This window comes from Pseudonaja textilis, chromosome Z, assembly GCF_049901715.1.
Source record: "Pseudonaja textilis isolate UNSWEBS1 chromosome Z, rPseTex1.2, whole genome shotgun sequence".
NCBI classification, from domain to species: Eukaryota; Metazoa; Chordata; class Lepidosauria; order Squamata; family Elapidae; genus Pseudonaja; species Pseudonaja textilis.
Window position 1 is genome coordinate 19,146,649 of NC_142008.1, and position 19,653 is coordinate 19,166,301.

Here is a 19,653-nt window from a genome sequence, read left to right on the forward strand (position 1 = left end):
CTAATTTATGACACACCCAGGGGGAGGGTGGAAACAGGGTCACAGGTAAGTTACGTGTGGCAGAGTTGGCTTGATATGGCTCAATGCCAACATATTGCTCCTAATAAATCTTTTAGATTCTTTTGAAGCTTGGCTCAAGGCTCATGATTTAATTAGGACAATCCCCGGAACCCTGACAGCCAATTTACCATGGTTGCAGTGTCCTGGAATACAGGATTACCTGTATTGTTCAATAGTCCATGCTTGGAGTAGCTATGTGGCGTAAGTACCTAACAGTCCCTGTTCAAATTCAAATAATTCTTGGCAATAGCAGATAAAATAAATACAAATTGCAGGAAGAATAGAAGTTTCAAATGCTTGGAGTTGAAGAAGTTGCTATTCCTAGATAAATTAATAGCACAAAAATGCTGCCACCCTGAAGAGGTGAAGAATTTCAGAAGTTATGCTCAAGATCAGTTGAGAAATCTATGCGAAGATTGGACTGATTGAGACACTTCACTCACTTTTATAAAAAAAACATTCCTGAGCACCCAGGACCCAATTGTCATGATGAAAAGAATGTCATTTTCTGAAAATTTGGTGCCAAAATTGTGAAGTTTCATTTTTCTCTGACCCTGGTTTTAACATTTTTCTTACTCGGCATGGTCCATTTCATATTTGTTTTGTTTTAAAATCTGGAATATTTTGTATTTCACCTTAATAGTTCCACTCTGTTTGAAATGTTTATACAGTGTGATTTACTACAATATGGATGTGTAATTATGTGATGATTAGACAAAACATTTCTGACAAGAAAGGAAAACAGTAGTTAATAATGTTTTCCATCTGTCTGGTAAAACTTTGCTGAAAAAGCAGCACTTTGCATGGACCAGAATCCAAGGTTACACCTAGATGAGACACTGGAGATGTTGTACCACTTCCATAAATTCATTCTGATCACTGCTCACTAGTTTTTGGAAAACATTACCATCTGTTTTGCAGATAAATATTACAATAATTAATGTCAGCATGTGTTTACTTTTTAAAATCTTAGAAGAGGTCCCCTCCCTTTCCTCTGCAGAAATAGCGATGCCTTTTAAATGACTAAAATGAAACACACTGTCATTATTAGGTAAAATGAGTCTGTCAATAATGTCTTCTTTTATTGCACTACTATGAGACATTTAGAGGTTTCTGTTCTCCATTTAGGCCAGAATTTTTGGCTATCATACTTGTAGATAGACAAAAAAAAAAAGCCGAAAATCTGCAGACCTAGCAACTAATGCTGCACCATGGCCCCCTGACCCCACAGTTGCAAATCATATGCGTTTTTGTTTCTCCACAGAAAAGTGGAGAAAAGAGACCAAAAGTGCACAAACCAAGGCCGCAGTTTTATATCTAGATGTCTTTTATATGTCTTTTTTCATTATTCCTTGATGCTCGAGGTTTAAGGGAGTGTTCCAGATGATCTTAGAAGACAGGTGATAGCTTCTTCCTATATCAGTGACCAAACACTAAAATAGTCCTTCTGAAAACCAAAGTAAAGTCTGTATGAATGTTTCATTTTAAACGGTTTCATAATGTAACAAATAGCCAAAATTTTAAGTTCAAGGGGAGGAGGTTCAGGGGAAATCATGATTGACAAAAAAAATTCCTTTATTTTGTACACATAACAAAGTACTTATCTTCCCTCTTTTTTAAAAAAAAAAAATCTTAATGGAAAAGTATAACTTCTAAGAACAGCAATTTGACCACCCAGGGCTGTCGATTTGAGAACTGTTCCTGCACATTTCTAGTCTAGTTTTAAACCTAGGAGTGGGGGAGATTCAAAATTTGCAAGATTGGAAACCATTCCTAGAAACGTGTCCTGATTTACTAACCTTTAAAAGCGGCTGTATCCCATAGATGTGAAGAACTAACAAATCATGCAACTATTATTAGGACAGAGAAAGAAGAGTAAGAGTGGATTAACATTTTTGGTAAGGGCAAAGAAAAAAGGAATTCATTATTTTTTTAAGTTCCTCTTTTATCATTTTTTCCAAGGAGGTGTGTGTGTGTGTTTGTGTGTATGTGTATGCATTTCTTTTGCCCCATTTTCATATTTATATTAAGGTTTTCCATTGAATACATGAGGCAAATTTATAAATGAATATTTTTGCATCTGGAACATCCTGTTCCAGCTGCAACATTCATGTCTTGACAGTCTTGAAACAACATCTTATACTTAGTTCTTAATAGCCTCTTTGTCCCGTGCAAAAATAAATGTCATCTTTGATTTTCTTTTCTTTCTTTGCTCTTGAACTTTTATGCACCTGTTGAGGAAGTGAGATAAATTTTGCATCTAAATAAGTTATTCTTACATCCCACACCCTGTGAGTAAATTGCCAATTTAGTCAAACCTTTCATACCAGACATATAAATATTTGAGGTCTTAATATGCTTTATTAGCATCTCAATTCTTTCCAACCAAGTTTTTTTTTTTAATTTGTAAGAGTAACACAGTCATTTGCTGAATCAAGTCTAGAATTAGGCCTCTCCAGAGAGAGTTAAATATATTAGTGTTACAACTTGGTACAAAAAAAGCAGCCAAAATCTATTAATGCTACAAGTTGATGCAAAAACAGAGCCAATATATTTTTCCTGGATAGTTTCCACTATGGATTCAGCAGACAAAGGCCATCTGATTTTCCATTAAGGTAATTGCTGATGTGATTGTTTGCAGGGAAAGGATGCGTTGTACATGTTTCCATTGGAAAAATGATAGCTTTGGAGAGATTAGGTAAAGAACTTCAAAGCAAACTCTTCTTGCAGTCAGGACAAAGTTTTACTGTCAGTCTGATATAACACAGCAGCATAATAGATATGTCTAATGATTCTTCACTGCCCCCTACTGGCTTCTATCAAAAAAGACATTCAGACAGATGCAAACATTTTTCAAATCAAGAATTCTTGGAGCTAAAATAGATGTCATGAAATGACATGAATGTCATAATGTCATGAAATGGTTCCCATTGCAAGAGTGATCCCCACAGAATATAGTTTAAAGAATCTCAGGAGGGTGACTGCAACAGCTCAGTCAAACCTCTATCCATTTTTAATATGCTTTGATTGCACCATTGCGGCTGACTTTGACTTTTCCCTCGAGCCTCTGGGAGGGCAAAAACAGCCTCAAACGGGTGCACGCATGCACAGTACAGCTAAGGGGGTGGGGTGGGGTTTTGAGCATGCATGCATAGGGGGGCCCCGCATTGCATTGTGGGTGCCGGCACACACACACTTTCGGCACACCACAACAAAAAGGTTCACCATCACTGGTATAAGGCTTTGTCCACTGCTTACCTTGGAAACAAGGTATAGTGATCTGGGAATTTTGGGATGAGTGTGGCAATACCACCCCACTCCTTTTACGGACATACCCAGGCATCACTATGGCCATTTCATTCCCAGGAGTTGATTTCTCAATTTTATGTGTAAGCAGGTTTTCATGTTCAACACATGTCTAGTCCCACAATTGGTCTATGAGTTGTTTTGGTGGAAATGAGGGACAGCTATGTCATCAACACTATCTTGTATTGGATAAGTAATATGAAGTCGTGATGCAAGAGGGTGGCTAGAATGTTCTTTCCTCAAACAACCATTTCCACCACCAAGTCTTCCATTGGTGCTCCGTGTTCTTTCAGAGAGAAGACAAGAGTTAATCAAATTACTATAATGTTCCTCAAAAGAGGGAAGGGCCTTTTTATAGCTTTTAGATGGCAACAATAAAGCTGGATTACTTGAAAAAATCTAGAATTCTTCTGAGAAGAGCTAATACTGTATCTTTTATTTTATAATACCATATGACACTGAAACAGCTGGATTGATATTCAGCGTAATAACTGCCTTCCCAATATACAAGAAATGGTATCACACAATTCCTTTACTCAATTTGTTACACAATATTGTTTTAGAGTTTCTTACACAAGAAGAGCACGAAGTAATCATTGTAGGATGTACTTAAGAAATTGCCTACATGGAAGTTTTCTAAATGCTGTGATGGAAAATAAATTAGGGCCTAGGGTAAGCACCCATTCTTGCCCCAGCTCTTCACCCACCTAGCAGTTCAAAAGCATGCAAATGTGAGTAGATAAATAGGTACCACTTCAGTGGGAAGGTAACAGTGTTACAGATGCAACACAACACATATAGTCGTGCTGGCTAGGGAAGCATCTTAGGGCAATGCTGATTCCCTCGGCTAGGAAATGGAAATGATCATCACTCCCTAGAGTTGGGCATGACTGAGCAAGGGAAACCCTTACCTTTTTTAAAAATTACACCTACTGATAATACTACTACTGCATATTGTTTTCTTGTGTGTCTTCAATTAGGATTTATGCACAATTGTAATATGTGTATGAGAGGGAGGAACAAGGAGGATCCAACAATAATTTTGGGAGCAGGAAGAGGGATTCGAACTAAGTAAATCATATTTTAAAAATAAAAACGTTTACCTTTTTTTTCAAAAGTTTTTTATTTTTTAAATTGTATGCATCCTTTCACGTGAGCAACATGTTTCCAGGTTATAACACTTGTACATAGTAATATTTTCATTTCCATTAATCTTATATAATATCAACTCATATCATTATCCATTTCACTCATCTTTAAATAAATTTGCATTTCATATTTCAGTTCATTAATTCAATATCAATATCATTTCATCCATACATAAATTTTCAAATCTTTATCCCCTATTATTTCCATTTTCAGCTTATCACCTATTTTATTTTACATTGCACAACATTATTATCCTTAGTTTTCTCTAAACCGATATATAATAAACAATCTAAAAAGAGTAAAAATATAGATAAAACCAATATATTTAGGATCCACATGGTGTTTCCCATTCCCCTACTTTAATCATAATAGAATATTCTCATTATACAATTCTAATATCCATTAAATCAGGGGTTCCCAACCTGGGGTGCTTGCACCCCCTGGGGGTGCGAGATGATATTCCAGGGGGTGCGAGAAAAGTCCAGGTAAACAATAGGATATTGGGTATATGTTGGCATTTTTATTTATTATTTATTTCAGGGGGTGCGAGGTTCGAGTGAAATTTCTTTAGGGGTGCTGGGTGAAAAAAAGGTTGGGAACCACTGCATTAAATAATCAACTGTATATATATTCAACTGTATATATCCCTTCCAATAAATCATTAAAATAAGCTTCTTAATATCTCTCATTTTATCTTCACTTTACTTATAATCTTTGATAATCATATCTTTTTTAAAATTCATTTCCATTCCCTTGTTTTGATCCTCCAAAAAAAGAAAGGGTTCATAACAACACATTTTATAGACAGTTAATATTCATATATATATGTAATTACACATTCCTAAAATATTTCCCTACAAGTTTTAAATTAAACACCAATATATGTTCCATGTGATATCCCCCTTATAGAATCCCTAACCCTTATCTCTAAATTTTTTGGCTTTATTATTTATTTTAATTTTAGCCAACTTTCCCTTTTATAAATTTCCCTGGTCTTCCTTCTTTCCTTCTAACATTTCACCCATCTTCTCTTCACCCCCCCCCTTTCCTGTTCTCTCTTTTTAAAGTTTCTTCTTGTATAATTTCTTCTTCTTCTGTTTAATCCTGGGAGCATTTTTTCAGTCATCAATATCATAGTTTTAATTCTTTTAGTGTCTTTTGGCAATATCTCTTGTTCTCCATGTCTGTCGGAGCCTCTTTCTTCCTCCTTTAACTCCGCCTCGCTGGAATTTCTTTGTTCTTCAACCATCACCATTATTTTATTTTCCAATATTTCCAATAATTCCCTTCTTTCTTTCAACATTCCTTTTGCCATTTGTAATTCCAACTTAAAGTCTTTGCTTATTTCTTCCATTTTTATAGTAAATTATTAATATCCAAAGTCTTTTTTTTTTGCAATCCTTGCCAAAAGTCTCCTTTTATCTTTATTTCTTTTGTTAATCCTTCTGTCTCCTTGTCACAATCAACACCCAAAGGTCCCAGGAAATTGCATTTATATATCCTCTTGGTAAATTTCTCTCCCTTTTTCAAAATTTCTGGGGTTCTTATTATTTTATTTGTCTTTTCTTTTATAACGGTTATAAGTCCAGTTATTTTCCATATAATTTTGTAGGAAAAAAAGTATTTGACTATTAGATGGCGCTCTGTATCACTTTCCCCTTTTTAAAGTTCTTTTCTTTTCTCTTTTATTTATATTAAAGAATAATTTCCAACCATTTCCACAATTAATTTTCTTGATATTAACCAATTCCAGAAAAGTCCAACATTTAATTAATCAATTCCAGGCAAGTCCAGCATTTAATCCAATGCCTAACTAATGCCAATTTATATTATTCAAACTTTAGTCTCTAATTTCATTATAGCTTTTTATGAACCAATTTTGTTTACCTTGTATTTTTCTCTTTTTTTTCTGTTCACCATTGTGTTACTCTTACATGAGGACACTTTCTTTCTATTTCTTGGGGTTATGAAGAAAAAAAATCAAGTTCCTTTATCTGGTTGCATGTTAATCACCAATTCTTCACTCCAGCACAAAACGTAAATCCCGGCAGCTTTCCATCTTCAGGGCAGCCATTTTTGGTTGCCACTTCCAGAGGAGTAACTCTTAGCCAGGGAAGAGAGATGCGGCTTCCCTCGACCCAGCTGGCAGTCTCCCCCTCTTTGCCCAACCCTCCGAGGTGAGTCAGGATGACACTGGTCCTGTAGGAACTCTTCTGACAAGGGAAACATGGACCCATGCCGCGCACAATCATGGTCTCTGACCATTATCAATGGAAGCGCCACCGGAAGTCCCCAAAATGTTTACCTTTTGAACTAGGTTCAGATGTTATGCTAAAATTTAGTTTGATTAATGAGCTGTTAAAAAGAATACAATAGCTGTATTCACAAAGCCGAGAAGTCAGAAAATATGGTTTACAAACTTTACACAACACAGTCCTGAACAAAAAATGAATCACAATACATGACCTGTGTGAAATACGAAATATTGTGTAACATCATCTTGCATGTGGTGTGGCTTGCCTAATTCCTCCCCCAAAATCATCTCAAACTGGATACGCAAAACTGTTTTTAGGATAGTCACATTCCCCTGGCATTCAATTAAAGCACAAGGATTTCTTTATGATGTGAGTTGTCCCATCCCACCTATCTCTCAACATTGCCTTCTTCTCATTCCCAGCCCCTTAAGGCTCAATCACTATTTCCCTTTATTCCAAGAATAATGAAAAATAAATAAGGGCTGAGGAACAGTAGACTTAACAGAGAATGTTGAGCCTTCGAACATTTGTGTATGCTACCTCTATCAAGTCCTGACTGAAAGGCCCACACCCATTTATACTGATGTTCCTACTTGGAACCTTTTTTCCTGTGATAAGAACACTCCTTGAAAATTGCTGATTAGAATTGCAATGGAAAGCAAAGAGTTAAAGGCTTCCTTGTTATCTCTGCTATCTCCCAACATCAGAATCCTAAACTGGATTGGATCGATATAGAGACTCTTAATTGGCTTGGCCTTCAACAATAATTCATTCAAAGGAAGAGTCATACAATTTTGAAGTAGTTTATCTTTTTCCCTCCACGTATCACTTCCAAGAGGTTAGCCATTGTCATATATAATTACCATATCAGAATCTGGCCATAATTTCAAACATGACTGACTTATTTTTCATGCACTTTCTGGATACTTTCCTTAGCTAATCTTCTCTGATTTGAATTCCTAGCATGAAATTTAAACAAGTGTGGTAGCTACTGCCAAATACATACTCACACATGCAATTTCCATTAACTCTAATCAGAGTTCCAGGAAGAAAATGCATCTTTTCTAATGTCATGAAATATTTCCATAAGTTTTATAACTAAGATAAAATAAGTGATGCTATCAAGAAACGATGTACACTATAAAATGTTACAAGCAAACTTTACTAAATGAGATTTCAGAGGAAAGAATGTATCTATGTATTTATTTAAAATAAAAACATACTTTCCAAACACAGGGATCATCTTAGGTAATTTAACTTTTATTTTTGTACCCCATGGTTTAGCAGATTTAACTGTATTTTTAAGTGGCCAGTTAAAGACCGTGCTAATTAAAAATAAGGCAAATTCCTTGTGTGCTCAATCACAGTTGGCCAATAAAGAATTCTATTCTATTCTATTTTTAAAAATGTAATATGGTATTAAATATATATAGTGCTATTCATCATTTTTCTTTTTCTTTTGGAAAAATAAAAAGCTATACTACAAAAAAATGAAAAAAATAATCTAGTGTCAAAAATCAAAGCAAGTAGAAAAAATTGGGCATGCACTTCCACATTTATGTTTGTGTATATTTATACAAATAGTGTCAAATTAAACCATTCATTTAGTGACCATTTTAAAACATTTTTTAAAATGACATATATGTATGTGTGTGTATGTATGTATGTGTGTATATATGTATATATATAAAATCAGGAATATCCATAATGAAAATGAGATGTATTCACCAACAATAAAAGTGCCACAGCTGCCATTTTGTAGATCAGGAGTTCTGGCGATTTTTTAAAAATTAATGCTTAACAAGATAGCACAGCTTAAAAGGTTGTAAACATGTGACCTAAAATAGATACAGTCAAATATTAAATATACTTAAAGAAATGAGTCAGATGATTGGATATATTGCGGGGGGAAATTACAATACATACACAATTAAATGTTTTTTTTTTTAAAAATGAATGTGTTAAACATTGCAGTCTTAAATCTGTTGTTGTTTTGCCAGTCACATTGGCTAAGGTTTCTCTAGTTTACAACATAATTTCCTAGAGCAAAGTGTATGAACAGCAATCCCTAATACACTCACACTAGGAAAGTATCACTCGCTACCATTTGTATGTATCTGTTATCATTTCAGCCATTCATAGCTATTTATATTTATTAGAATGGTATATACCAGGGTTGTCACATTGTCATCACGTGACATAGCATGACTTTTTACACCTTCATTAAACTGGGTGGGTGTGGCCAGCATGTGACATATCTGGGCCGTGGGCTGTGAGTTTTATATTCCTGTTATATACAGTTCAATCTCTCTTAAGTTGTCAGAGAGAGAGGCAGAGAAATGGGTGTTACTTTATGTTGTGCCCCATGTATGAGGCTTTCCATGATCTCCATTCCTTGACCCTTGAAGGAGATGGGGGAAGATTTCTTTATCTTTATATAGTGTATATTCTGTACCCTATATTTACCTACATAGATCACCAGAAGGATGAAACTGGTCATGTTCTGCCTCCTGGTGGTCTGTATCAGTAAATTCACAGATTTAAAGGACTAACAGTGTGACAACAGCTCAAAATACAGGTATTGCTCCACAAAGTATCTTCTGTGTTCATCTTCTGTGGCGTTCGCATGGAACTATAATGGATTCCAGACAAACCAGAACACTCAACTAGAATTTAGCACACAACAGTGGGAGATCATTAAGAAAATTACCAAATTCCCCTTTTCACTGAAATTGGAGATGCTTAATTGTAAAAATAGTTTATTTATTGCTCAGTTTTTGAATGATGCACAATTGCAATAGTGAAGAAAAAGACACGTGAATTGTGTACAGTATTCCCAAGCAATGTACATAGTATTTCTCTGCTCTTTTTCTAATGCAGTGTTTTTCAACCACAGTAATTTTAAGATGTGGACTTCAATTTCTAGAATTCCTCATGCTGACTCCAAAAATTTAAACCTCTCAAAGTTGCCAAGTTGCCAAAACACTATCTGAACAGATGAGGCCAAAACACATTCTCTTCCACCTTACAGTCCAAGAACAAATAATGTAATTACAGTAGAATATGATTTCTAAACATGGGAGGGGAATTTTTAATACAAACAATTCAAGATGTTTGAAAATAAAAGGCATTTGAAATATGGACCTAGAGATATTTACTTTAAAGCAGTGGCCCCCAACCTTTTTTGTGCCACGGCCTGGTACCGGCATCACAAAATGATCCACAGCCCGGTACCAGCATCAGCACGTATGACAAGGCAAGGCGAGCCGAGCGACCAGCCAGCCAGCCGTCCCCCGCTTCTCCCCGCCACCTTCAACTCCACCTTTGTCGATGGGCTTCGCTTTGGGACGGTCACTCGGCTCACCTTGCCTTGGGTGCTGAAAGAATCCTCACGCCTTAGTTTTGTTCGAAGCCCCCCCCCCCTTCAATGAAACTAAGGCGCGAGGATTCCTTCAGGACCCAAACGCCGCTTTCCAAACGGAAAGCTCACCCGGAAGCACTTTCTCATCAAACAAGATGGTGGCGCCCAGCAAAACGGCGGCCCGGTAGGAAATGTACCACGGACCAGTACCGGTCCGCGGCCTGGTGGTTGGGGACCCCTGCTTTAAAGCATTTTACCACATTTATTAATTTTGTTAGGTTTATGTCGCTCACAGTCTGATTTCAAACCAAACCAAATTAATATTATTCAAGTGAGACTATTCAAGTGGGTCTTAGGACAGAGGCTTTGATATAGCAAGCTTGTTTGTTTTGTACTTTTTAAAATTTGTATTATTTCTGTTTTAGCATTTTGTGGACTGAGGGGTTCTTTGTGCTCTCTGAGCTTGGTTTTCTTGCAGGTATTTCATTACCCAAACCAGGTAACATCATCAGTGTTAGTAGAGAATGGGATTTGCTTACCATTTATATTCTGTCAGCCATGGTGAGAGGGGTTGTAAAGCCCTTTGGTTGGGCTGTTAACGGTTAGCTTGTTTGGCAGTTCCTTGATTGGGGTATTATTTATTTCTTGATAGTTGATCCTATGTTAATCTTGGTGTTAACCTATGGTCATCTGGGTATTGATTGCTGGGGGAGGGGGGGTGTTTAAACAATAAACAACTACACAATGTCTCAAGAAATCCAAGAAGAAACCAGCATGGCTGCACAAAGATCTCTCTGGCAAATTGAAAGAAAAAAAGGACAAGTACAAAAAATGGAAAGAAGGACAAACAACTAAGGCAGAATATTAGCAGATACCCAGAATCTGCAAAGACAAAGTCAGGATAGCAAAGGCTCAGAACGAACAAAGACTTGCAACAAAAGTCAAAGATAATAAAAAAAGTTTCTTCCAACATATAAATAACAAGAAAAAAATCAAGGAAACAGTTGGTCCACTAAAGAGAGAAGATGGCAAAGAAGTAACGGGCAACAGAGAGAAAGCAGAACTGCTTAACTCATTCTTTGCATCTGTCTTCACACAAAAAGAAACTATAGCTCAACCCACCAAAAACATAACTGCAAAAGACAGACCAGAAATAAAAGTTAAAATAAGCAAAAAAAATAGTAAGAGAACACCTGTCTGATCTTGATGAACACAAATCACTGGGGCCTGATGGATTATATCCCAGAGTTTTAAAGGAGCTGGCAGAGGTCATCTCAGAACCACTGCACCATATCTTTCAAAAATCCTAGAGCACTGGGGAACTACCAGAGGACTGGAAAAGAGCTGATGTGGTTCACATCTTCAAAAAAGGAAAAAGAACAGACCCAGGGAACTATACACCAATCAGCCTAACATCAATACCTGGGAAGATACTGGAAAAGATAATAAAAAAACAGATCTGCCAACATCTAGAAACAAGTAAAGTAATAACTAGCAGTCAGCATGGGTTTGTTAAAAACAAATCATGCCAAACCAGTCTTATTTCATTCTTCAACACAGTGACTAAATTAGTAGACCAGCAAAATACTGTGGACATAATATATTTAGATTTCAGCAAGGCATTCGATAAAGTAGACCACAACCTACTTCTTAGTAAGCTAGAAAAAAGTGGAATAGATAGCACCACCACTAGATGGATTCGCAACTGGCTGACTACTCAACGAGTAGTCCTTAATGGGTTTAAGTCTACATGGAGGGAAGTAAGCAGTGGGGTGCCACAAGGTTCCATCTTAGGCCCAGTAGTCTTCAATATCTTCATTAACGACTTAGATGATGGAATAGAAGGGGAACTTACTAAATTTGCAGATGATACTAAGCTGGCAGAATAGCTAACACTCAAGAAGACAGGCTCAAGATCCAGATGGATCTTGACAGAGTAGAACACTGGGCCATATCTAATAAAATGAAATTCAATATAGAGAAAAGTCCTACACTTAGGCAAGAAAAACCAAAAGTACACATATAGACTGGGTGAAACCAGGCTCAACAGCAGTCACTGTGAGAGGGATCTTGGAGTCTTAGTGGACAACCAGCTAAATATGAGCCAGCAGTGTGCAGCAGCAGCCAAAAAGGCTAATGCAATCCTAAGGTGTATTAACAGAGGGATACAGTCAAGATCAAGGGAAGTACTAATACCACTCTATAAAGCCTTAGTAAGACCACACCTAGAGTACTGCATCCAGTTTTGGTCACCACATTATGAAAAAGATGTTGAGACTCTAGAAATAGTACAGAGAAGAGCAACCACGATGATTAGGGGACTGGAGGCTAAAACTTACAACGAACGGTTGCAGGAACTGGGCTTGGCTAGTCTAGTAAAGAGAAGGACCAGGGGAGATATGATAGCAGTCTTCCAATATTTGAGGGGCTGCCACAGGGAGGAAGGGCTCAAGCTATTTTCTAAAACTCCTGTAGGCCAGACAAGGACTAATGGATGGAAACTGAACAAGGAGAGATTTAACCTAGAAATAAGGATAAACTTTCTGACAGTGAGAACAATCAGCCAATGGAACAGCTTGCCCTCGGAAGTTGTGGGAGCGCCATCAGTTGAGACTTTCAAGAAGAGATTGGACTGCCATTTGTCAGAAATGGTGTAGGGTCTTCCGCTTGGGGGGGGGCTTGGACTAGATGACCTACAAGGTCCCTTCCAACTCTGATTATCTGTATCTGTCTTAATCAAGAAACTGCCAAAAAGCTAATAGGAAACAGCCCAATCACAGAACCTCCAAGACCTCTCCCACCAACACTGACAGGGCAAGACACTAGAATATAAATTGTTAGCAAACCCTGGTTTGAGTAATGAAACATCTGCAAGGAAACAACCAGGCTCAGAGAGTACCAAGGATCCCTCACTTCAATCCTGAGCTACAAATATTCTTCTTTAGTGGTATATTGTGGGTTTTCTTGTGTTCCACTAATGTACTTTAGGATTCTGGCAAGCTAAAAATATTGTAAAGTAAATAAATTTTTATTTTAGGAGCTAAAGTGGCATGTAATGTAAGGCACTTTCTTATCCAACGTTTCTCTATAGCAACTACCATGTGAGGAAAATTGAGCTAAGAGAGAATGAGTGGTTCAAAGTCACTCAGTGAATCTTTATGGTTGAGCGGTTTGAACCTGCAACTCCACAGTCCCAGCTTTACATTTTAAATGCTATATATTACATTTTCATCAGTGACAAAACAGTTCTCAGAGTGGTTTTGAAATTGTTCTGACACCAGTTCTTTAAATAATCCTTCATAATGTGAATCTGAAGTAAAAAGTGGTTCAGAGATAGTTTGCCAGGTAAAAGTCAAAGAACACGAGCATCTACTATCCAGTAATGAACAAGCATTCAGGGACAGTGTGATCCTCACAAATACAAACTTTGAGGCTGTAAGCATGCAATGAAACAACAGGTTTACAAACTCCAAAAAGAGGAACTTAATCCCGTGTTACTCTGCTTAACATTAATTAAAGTGTCCAAAAATTAAAATATGCACTACCGCAATAAACCTCAGTAAATTTGATTTAGTGAGGTAAACATCCCATGGTCTGAACGTGTCACTCATTTTGTACAGCCTTTCTAAGGTTAACATGTTTTGAGAGATATTCTTAAGAATGCTTCTTACAGATATTCTAGAATAGTTGATTATTCTCTCAACTTATTTAGACGCTCCTGAAAGACAGCCTTAAGACACATTTATTATTCAGCTCTACAAATACCATTTCATTTTTTTGCAGGAATCTTTAAAAAATTTGCATGTGAAGAGCTAATGAAAGAGTAACTCTTTAGCCATTATAATTTGGAACCTCTTTCATTAATTTACCAGGCCCAAGACCTTTGGCTGTATTGCCCTTATAACCCATCCCTATTATGGATCATGCTTTTCATATTACATTGTATATCTGTTGCTGGTGGGTCAAAAATAGTCAAGATGTGGCCATAACCATAAGATGGAATCCTGATCTCTTTTTATGACCATTGTGCATGCAAAGCAGATGAGTGGCATGGTGGCCTAGTAGTGAAGACACTCACCTCTCCTTGGGAAGGTTGAGAATTCAATCCTAGGCAGCAACAGTTGTTTGTTTCTTAGGGTGCAAAGAAATCTGCTGCGAACTCTGTGTGATGTCAGGAAGGGCATCCAGCCAGTAAATGCTCAGTTCCATTCAATCGCTCTGACTTTACCCCAGATTAAAGGATTACAGGGTCATAAAAAAGGAACTTAAAAAGGAAGATCATGCAAAGCACATAAAAATAAAATGGTTTTGATTGAATACTCACAGCGACTAACCTGATATTTGGGACAGCCCTTCCTACTGCTAAGAAAATCACTAGTTCATTTCTCTTGATTACACTTTCCTAAGTGTTACTCATTTTAGATATCTTGGACTATAATTTAAACCAAGAATAGCTGAGAAGTTGAGAAGTTCTGTAATCCAGCACATCCATCCAGATCAGGATTCTCTCAACTTCAGAAAAGGACTTTGCAGGTACATATATATAACAGTAATAATCAGCTTTGCCAAATTCTAGATACTAACAAACCTTAAATTCCATTTGAGGCTAGCCAAAGACTTTTACATTCCAAATTATTCAGATATTTCTCCAAAACTCATTTTTTTAATTTCTAAAAATATTAATTTTAATGAATTGATTTAACATTTCTAAAACTAAACACTAGCACATTGAAATTAAATCATGGAGGTAAAGTTTCATTGTTGCCCTCTTTTACTTTTCCCTAGTACAAGAGCCAATTGTGAGCAAAATTATGCCTATAATTGTAAAAATTGTGCTCTGAAAAAAGAGTAACTTAGGAGATGCAAAGCATCCACTGTCTTGTCATTAACTTTACATTTGTCACCGAGAATAAAGTTATAGGAAATATGAGCAGATGAATCTATTGAAAATCCTACGTAAGTAACCAGCATAATCACAGATATAGAGTAAAGATGCACAATCCAGGCCATGAAACTATCTACATTCTTAGTTACAGATACAATAGTGAAAGTTATTCATTCCACAGCAGGGAAATAAAGAACATTATTCCACAGGCAATCCAAACTTTTCTAATAGCATAATAAATTGTTTGCCAGCTTTGCTCAGGATAAAAGTCTGCAAGCTTGGAATGGTGTGTGTGTGTGTGTGTGTGTAAAAAACCATGACTCCCGCTCAGCCTGTCTTTCACGGCGGGGGGCGGCAGAGAGATGTGAGGGGCTGGAAAGTGAGGCTAGAAAGCCTTCAGAGAAGGAGTGGAGACTGGCAGGGAACTTTCACTTCCCATAAACTGGGCGGGCTTTGGAAACCAGGCTAGAAGGCCCAAAGTTGCAGTGAGTTGGCTAATTTGTCAAAAACTGTGATGGCGAACCTGTGGCACACATGCTGGAAGTGGCACACATAGCCATTTCTTCTGGCACATGAGAGGTCGCCTGGAAGAGGCTCACTGCACATGCACATGTGCCCCCCCCGCCAGCCAGCTGATTGTCAGGTACCTGCCACACATGTATGGGGGAAATGCATGGGTGGGACATGCGCATTAATGCGCAGAGGTGTGCGGCATGGGGGTCATGTGCGCATGTGCAGAGGTTTGTGTTGCGCACTCAGGGGATCACACATGTATGCACAGGGGAGCGGGAAGGTGCACACACATTGCATCATGGGTTCAGGTGTGTGAGCATGCGCATGTGCATGCATGCACTTTCGGCACGTGAGGTGGAAAAGGTTAGCATCACAGGTCTATAAAAACCAAGTTGAAATACTCCTTCCTCATTATAGAAATATAAGCAGAGACTATCATGCCTGTGAAAGTTTATTACATATTTACATCTTACTAAGAGTAGGAATAGAAAGGAAATATTACCCAAAGCTCAATAAGATTAAATTTTTCCAACATTCAAAAAAAACTAATAAAACGTTTAGCATGTTTTGCATCTAAAGTTAAACAGAAAAATATTTAGCCATTATAGGTAGTCCTCGACTTACCACCATAACTGTGGCCAGAATTTCTGTTGTTAAGTGAGTTTGGCCCCATTGTACCACCTTTCTTGCCAGTTGGTAAATGGATCACTACAGAAGATAAGCTAGTAACACAGTTGTTAAGTAAATCTGACTTTCCCGTTGATTTTACTCGTCAAAAGGTTGCAAAAGATTATCACATGACCTCGGGACACTACAACCGTCATAAATATGAGAGTCATTTGCCAAGCATCTGAATTTTGACTACATGATCATGAGGCTGCTACAAAGGTCATAAATGTGAAAAATGGTCATAAGTCACTTTTTTCAATGCCACTGTAACTTTGAATGGTCACTAAATGAACTGTTGTAAGTTGTATACCTATTTGTATAAACCAACCCTGCACCTGTGGGAAAAACACCAGGATGACGATGATTCTATCTATTTGTGAGATCTTACTACATTCCTATACTGTTATTTTTTACAATTTGTCCAGGAAATTTATTGGATATTATTAGCATACTGAGATTAGGAACAAAGGAATAAAGCAGGAGAAATAAAGACGCAGATTGTTACACATCTTCCAACCACATGGTTGGGTGCTTCTGGCTGTTATTTTTGGTCTGATAATCTGTTGCTGCTTCAATCCACAATAAATTATTCTTTTATAATTTAATAGTGACAAAGCAGGCAGATTAATCTCTGCCAGCTAAGCCTAGGTAGCGCACAGAGCACCAACATAAATTCAAGGGAAAAGAGACTGCTACTTTTAGTGGGAATGTTATGGATTTGTTTAGGCTTCCTATATATTCAAAAGCCCATACTTTGTATTTGAATCTTACACAGGTAGTCCTCAACTTATGATGACAATTGAGCCAAAATCTATGTTGCTAAATGAGAAATTTGTTAAGTGAGTTTTGCCCCATTTTACAACTTTTCCTGCCACTGTTGCTAAATGAATCACTGCAGTTGTTAAGTTAGTAACCTGGTTGTTAAGTAAATGTGGCTTCCCCGTTGATTTTACTTGTCAGAAAGTTGCAAAAGGGGACTTACATGACCCATGGACACTGCAACCGTCATAAATGTGTGTCAGTTGTCAAACATCCAAATGTAAATCATGTGGCCATAGGGCTGCTGAAACGGTCATAAGTGTGAAAAATGGTCATAACTCACCTTTTTCAGTGCTGTTGTAACTTGGAACGGTCACTAAGTGAACTGTTGTAAATCGAGGTCTATCTGTACTAAATAACCAAACTACATGATTCAAGGACAAGTTACTCATTGGACAATATGAAAACCCAGTGAAGGAAGGATTTTTCCCCCTTCTATTCAGTCCAAATCTTCTCTTTGCTAAAATCGAGATAATTATCGTACATGTACAATACCCACAGGCAATCACACATAAACCTAATACTTGTTTTTTTATTTATTTATATCCTGCTTTTAATTCCAGCAGCTTGGCGCAAGCCGCCCGAGTAAGCAGTGAGTCTTTGCCGCTACCGAGGTGAAGAACGCGAAGGAGCCTTCGGTACTCAGCTTCTGCACAGAAAAGCGATGAGCGTCGTCGGTGCGCCTCCGCAGGAAGCGTCGATTCTTCTTCGCCGGGACCCTACTAGACGCGAATTGCCTCTCCAAGTCAATATCTACAAGGAATTATCTCCTGGCAGAAACACGAAGCCGGTTGCTAGAAGAGCCAGAAAGCAGCAAGGGCGCCAGGTGGAAAGGACAGGGTCGCGATCACGCGGAGATGCCCAAAGCGCGGAGCGCGCATAACTAAAGGCGGCGCACGCAGTTGGCTTGGGGACTACAAGGCAGCATCTGCGCCTCTTCCCGGGCGCGTCTCTAGGCTGCTTCCGGAGCTACGGGACGCTCTCTGTTGCCTAGCGGCCCTTCTTCCTTGGGCTCCCTGCCGTGGGGTACACCCACTTCCTCCTGCAAATTACGCCTCGCAACTCTTCTCTCCCTCCAAAAAGATCGCTATCGTTTCCCGCCGATTCGGGCTTTTAGCCACGTTGTGATCCACTAGTTAGGTTGCCATCTCGGATGGAGGCATCGCAGTCTCTCTTGCTCGCTCTGAACTTCGCGCGGACCAAAATAAAAAGATCGCCCGACCGAAGAAAACGCCCTTCTCTTCTTAGAGTTTTAACAAAGAACGCTGGAATGAAAATATACAGGTGTGAGTTTTAGTGTGATGATTGCCCTTAGGAGTGTGTGGAAGCCTAGGTTAGAGAGAAAAACCGCTGCAGGAGGGCAAAGTTGATGCCCTAAACGTAAGTTTTTTTCCATAAAAGAGAAAAAAAGGTTAAAGGTTAAAGCAGAGTCACAAAAATAAAACATTGGAATCCAGTTTTAGGCAAGCTTGTGAGCTCATCCCTATATTATGTGGCCTTGCTGTTTGGAGAGGACCTGCATTCACCTCTTTCTTGCTCAACCCCATTTAATATGGACTCACAGTTAAAACATTTCTTTCTCAAAAACATGATTTCCAGCCTCTAGAGCAAGAAGTATTAATTGTCTGTGTGAGTATGTGTGTCTGCACACGTGCATGCATACATGCAAGTAATACAAGTTTCAGGATACCATACTGTTTTTTCATAGTCCAGTTTTGGAAGAGAAGACATACAGGGATTTTTCATTTTCTCTTCCCAGTAAAAGATTTTTTTAAATACTCAATATTTTGAATGGGGGGGGGGAGGGAGCTTTGAACAACTATAAAGATTCTTTCCTCCCCCTTTTAAAATGCACTTGATACTCCCTTTCCTCAGTTTCCCCTAAGTGAGAGTAAAACCAGGGGAGAGAGGAATTACCAACAGATCCATACCAAAGAAGCGGTACTTAACTTCCACCTCCAGTGTTGCAGTTTCAAATCTGGAGGCCACAGATTTGGAAATTATGAGGGGCTTCCCATCCTAATAGGCAGAAGCCACCATATTGGTCTTAGCTTTCCTCCTAATTGTGTGACATTTCCATGAAATTGTAGATTTCAAAAGGAAGAGGTATCCAAGATTTTGTCTGAAAATAGAAATCAAATGCTGCCTTGATTCTCTTTGGGAAAGGAAAACCTGGCAGACTTTCATGATTCCATTATGCATTATACCATACAAAGATAGTGGTTGTTCTGGAATTGTATATTTTGAGCAGAAAAGCCCCCTATATCTCAGTGAGTTTCTAAACAGATTGAACATCTTCAGTATTCAAGGGAGAGGGTGTTTTTTTTTTAATATGAAGAGAGAAAACTAGAAAGGGGAAGGTACATAGATTTTTTTCCAAGAAACACTTTGCTAGATATAATTCCATGCTTATTTCCTGCAGTAAAAAATGAAATATAACATAATTTCCTTCTGCTGTACCTTGTTTTTCCTGCTAAAACTTTTGAGATTGGGATTTCTCTCATTGTGCCACCTTGCAAAGGTATGTTTTTTCTCCACTTTCCACTGAATACACTGAATTCACTTCTCCAATGAATACAAGTACTTTTGACCACAGAAGTAATATTTATACCAATATTTCTTAACTTTTATTTTTC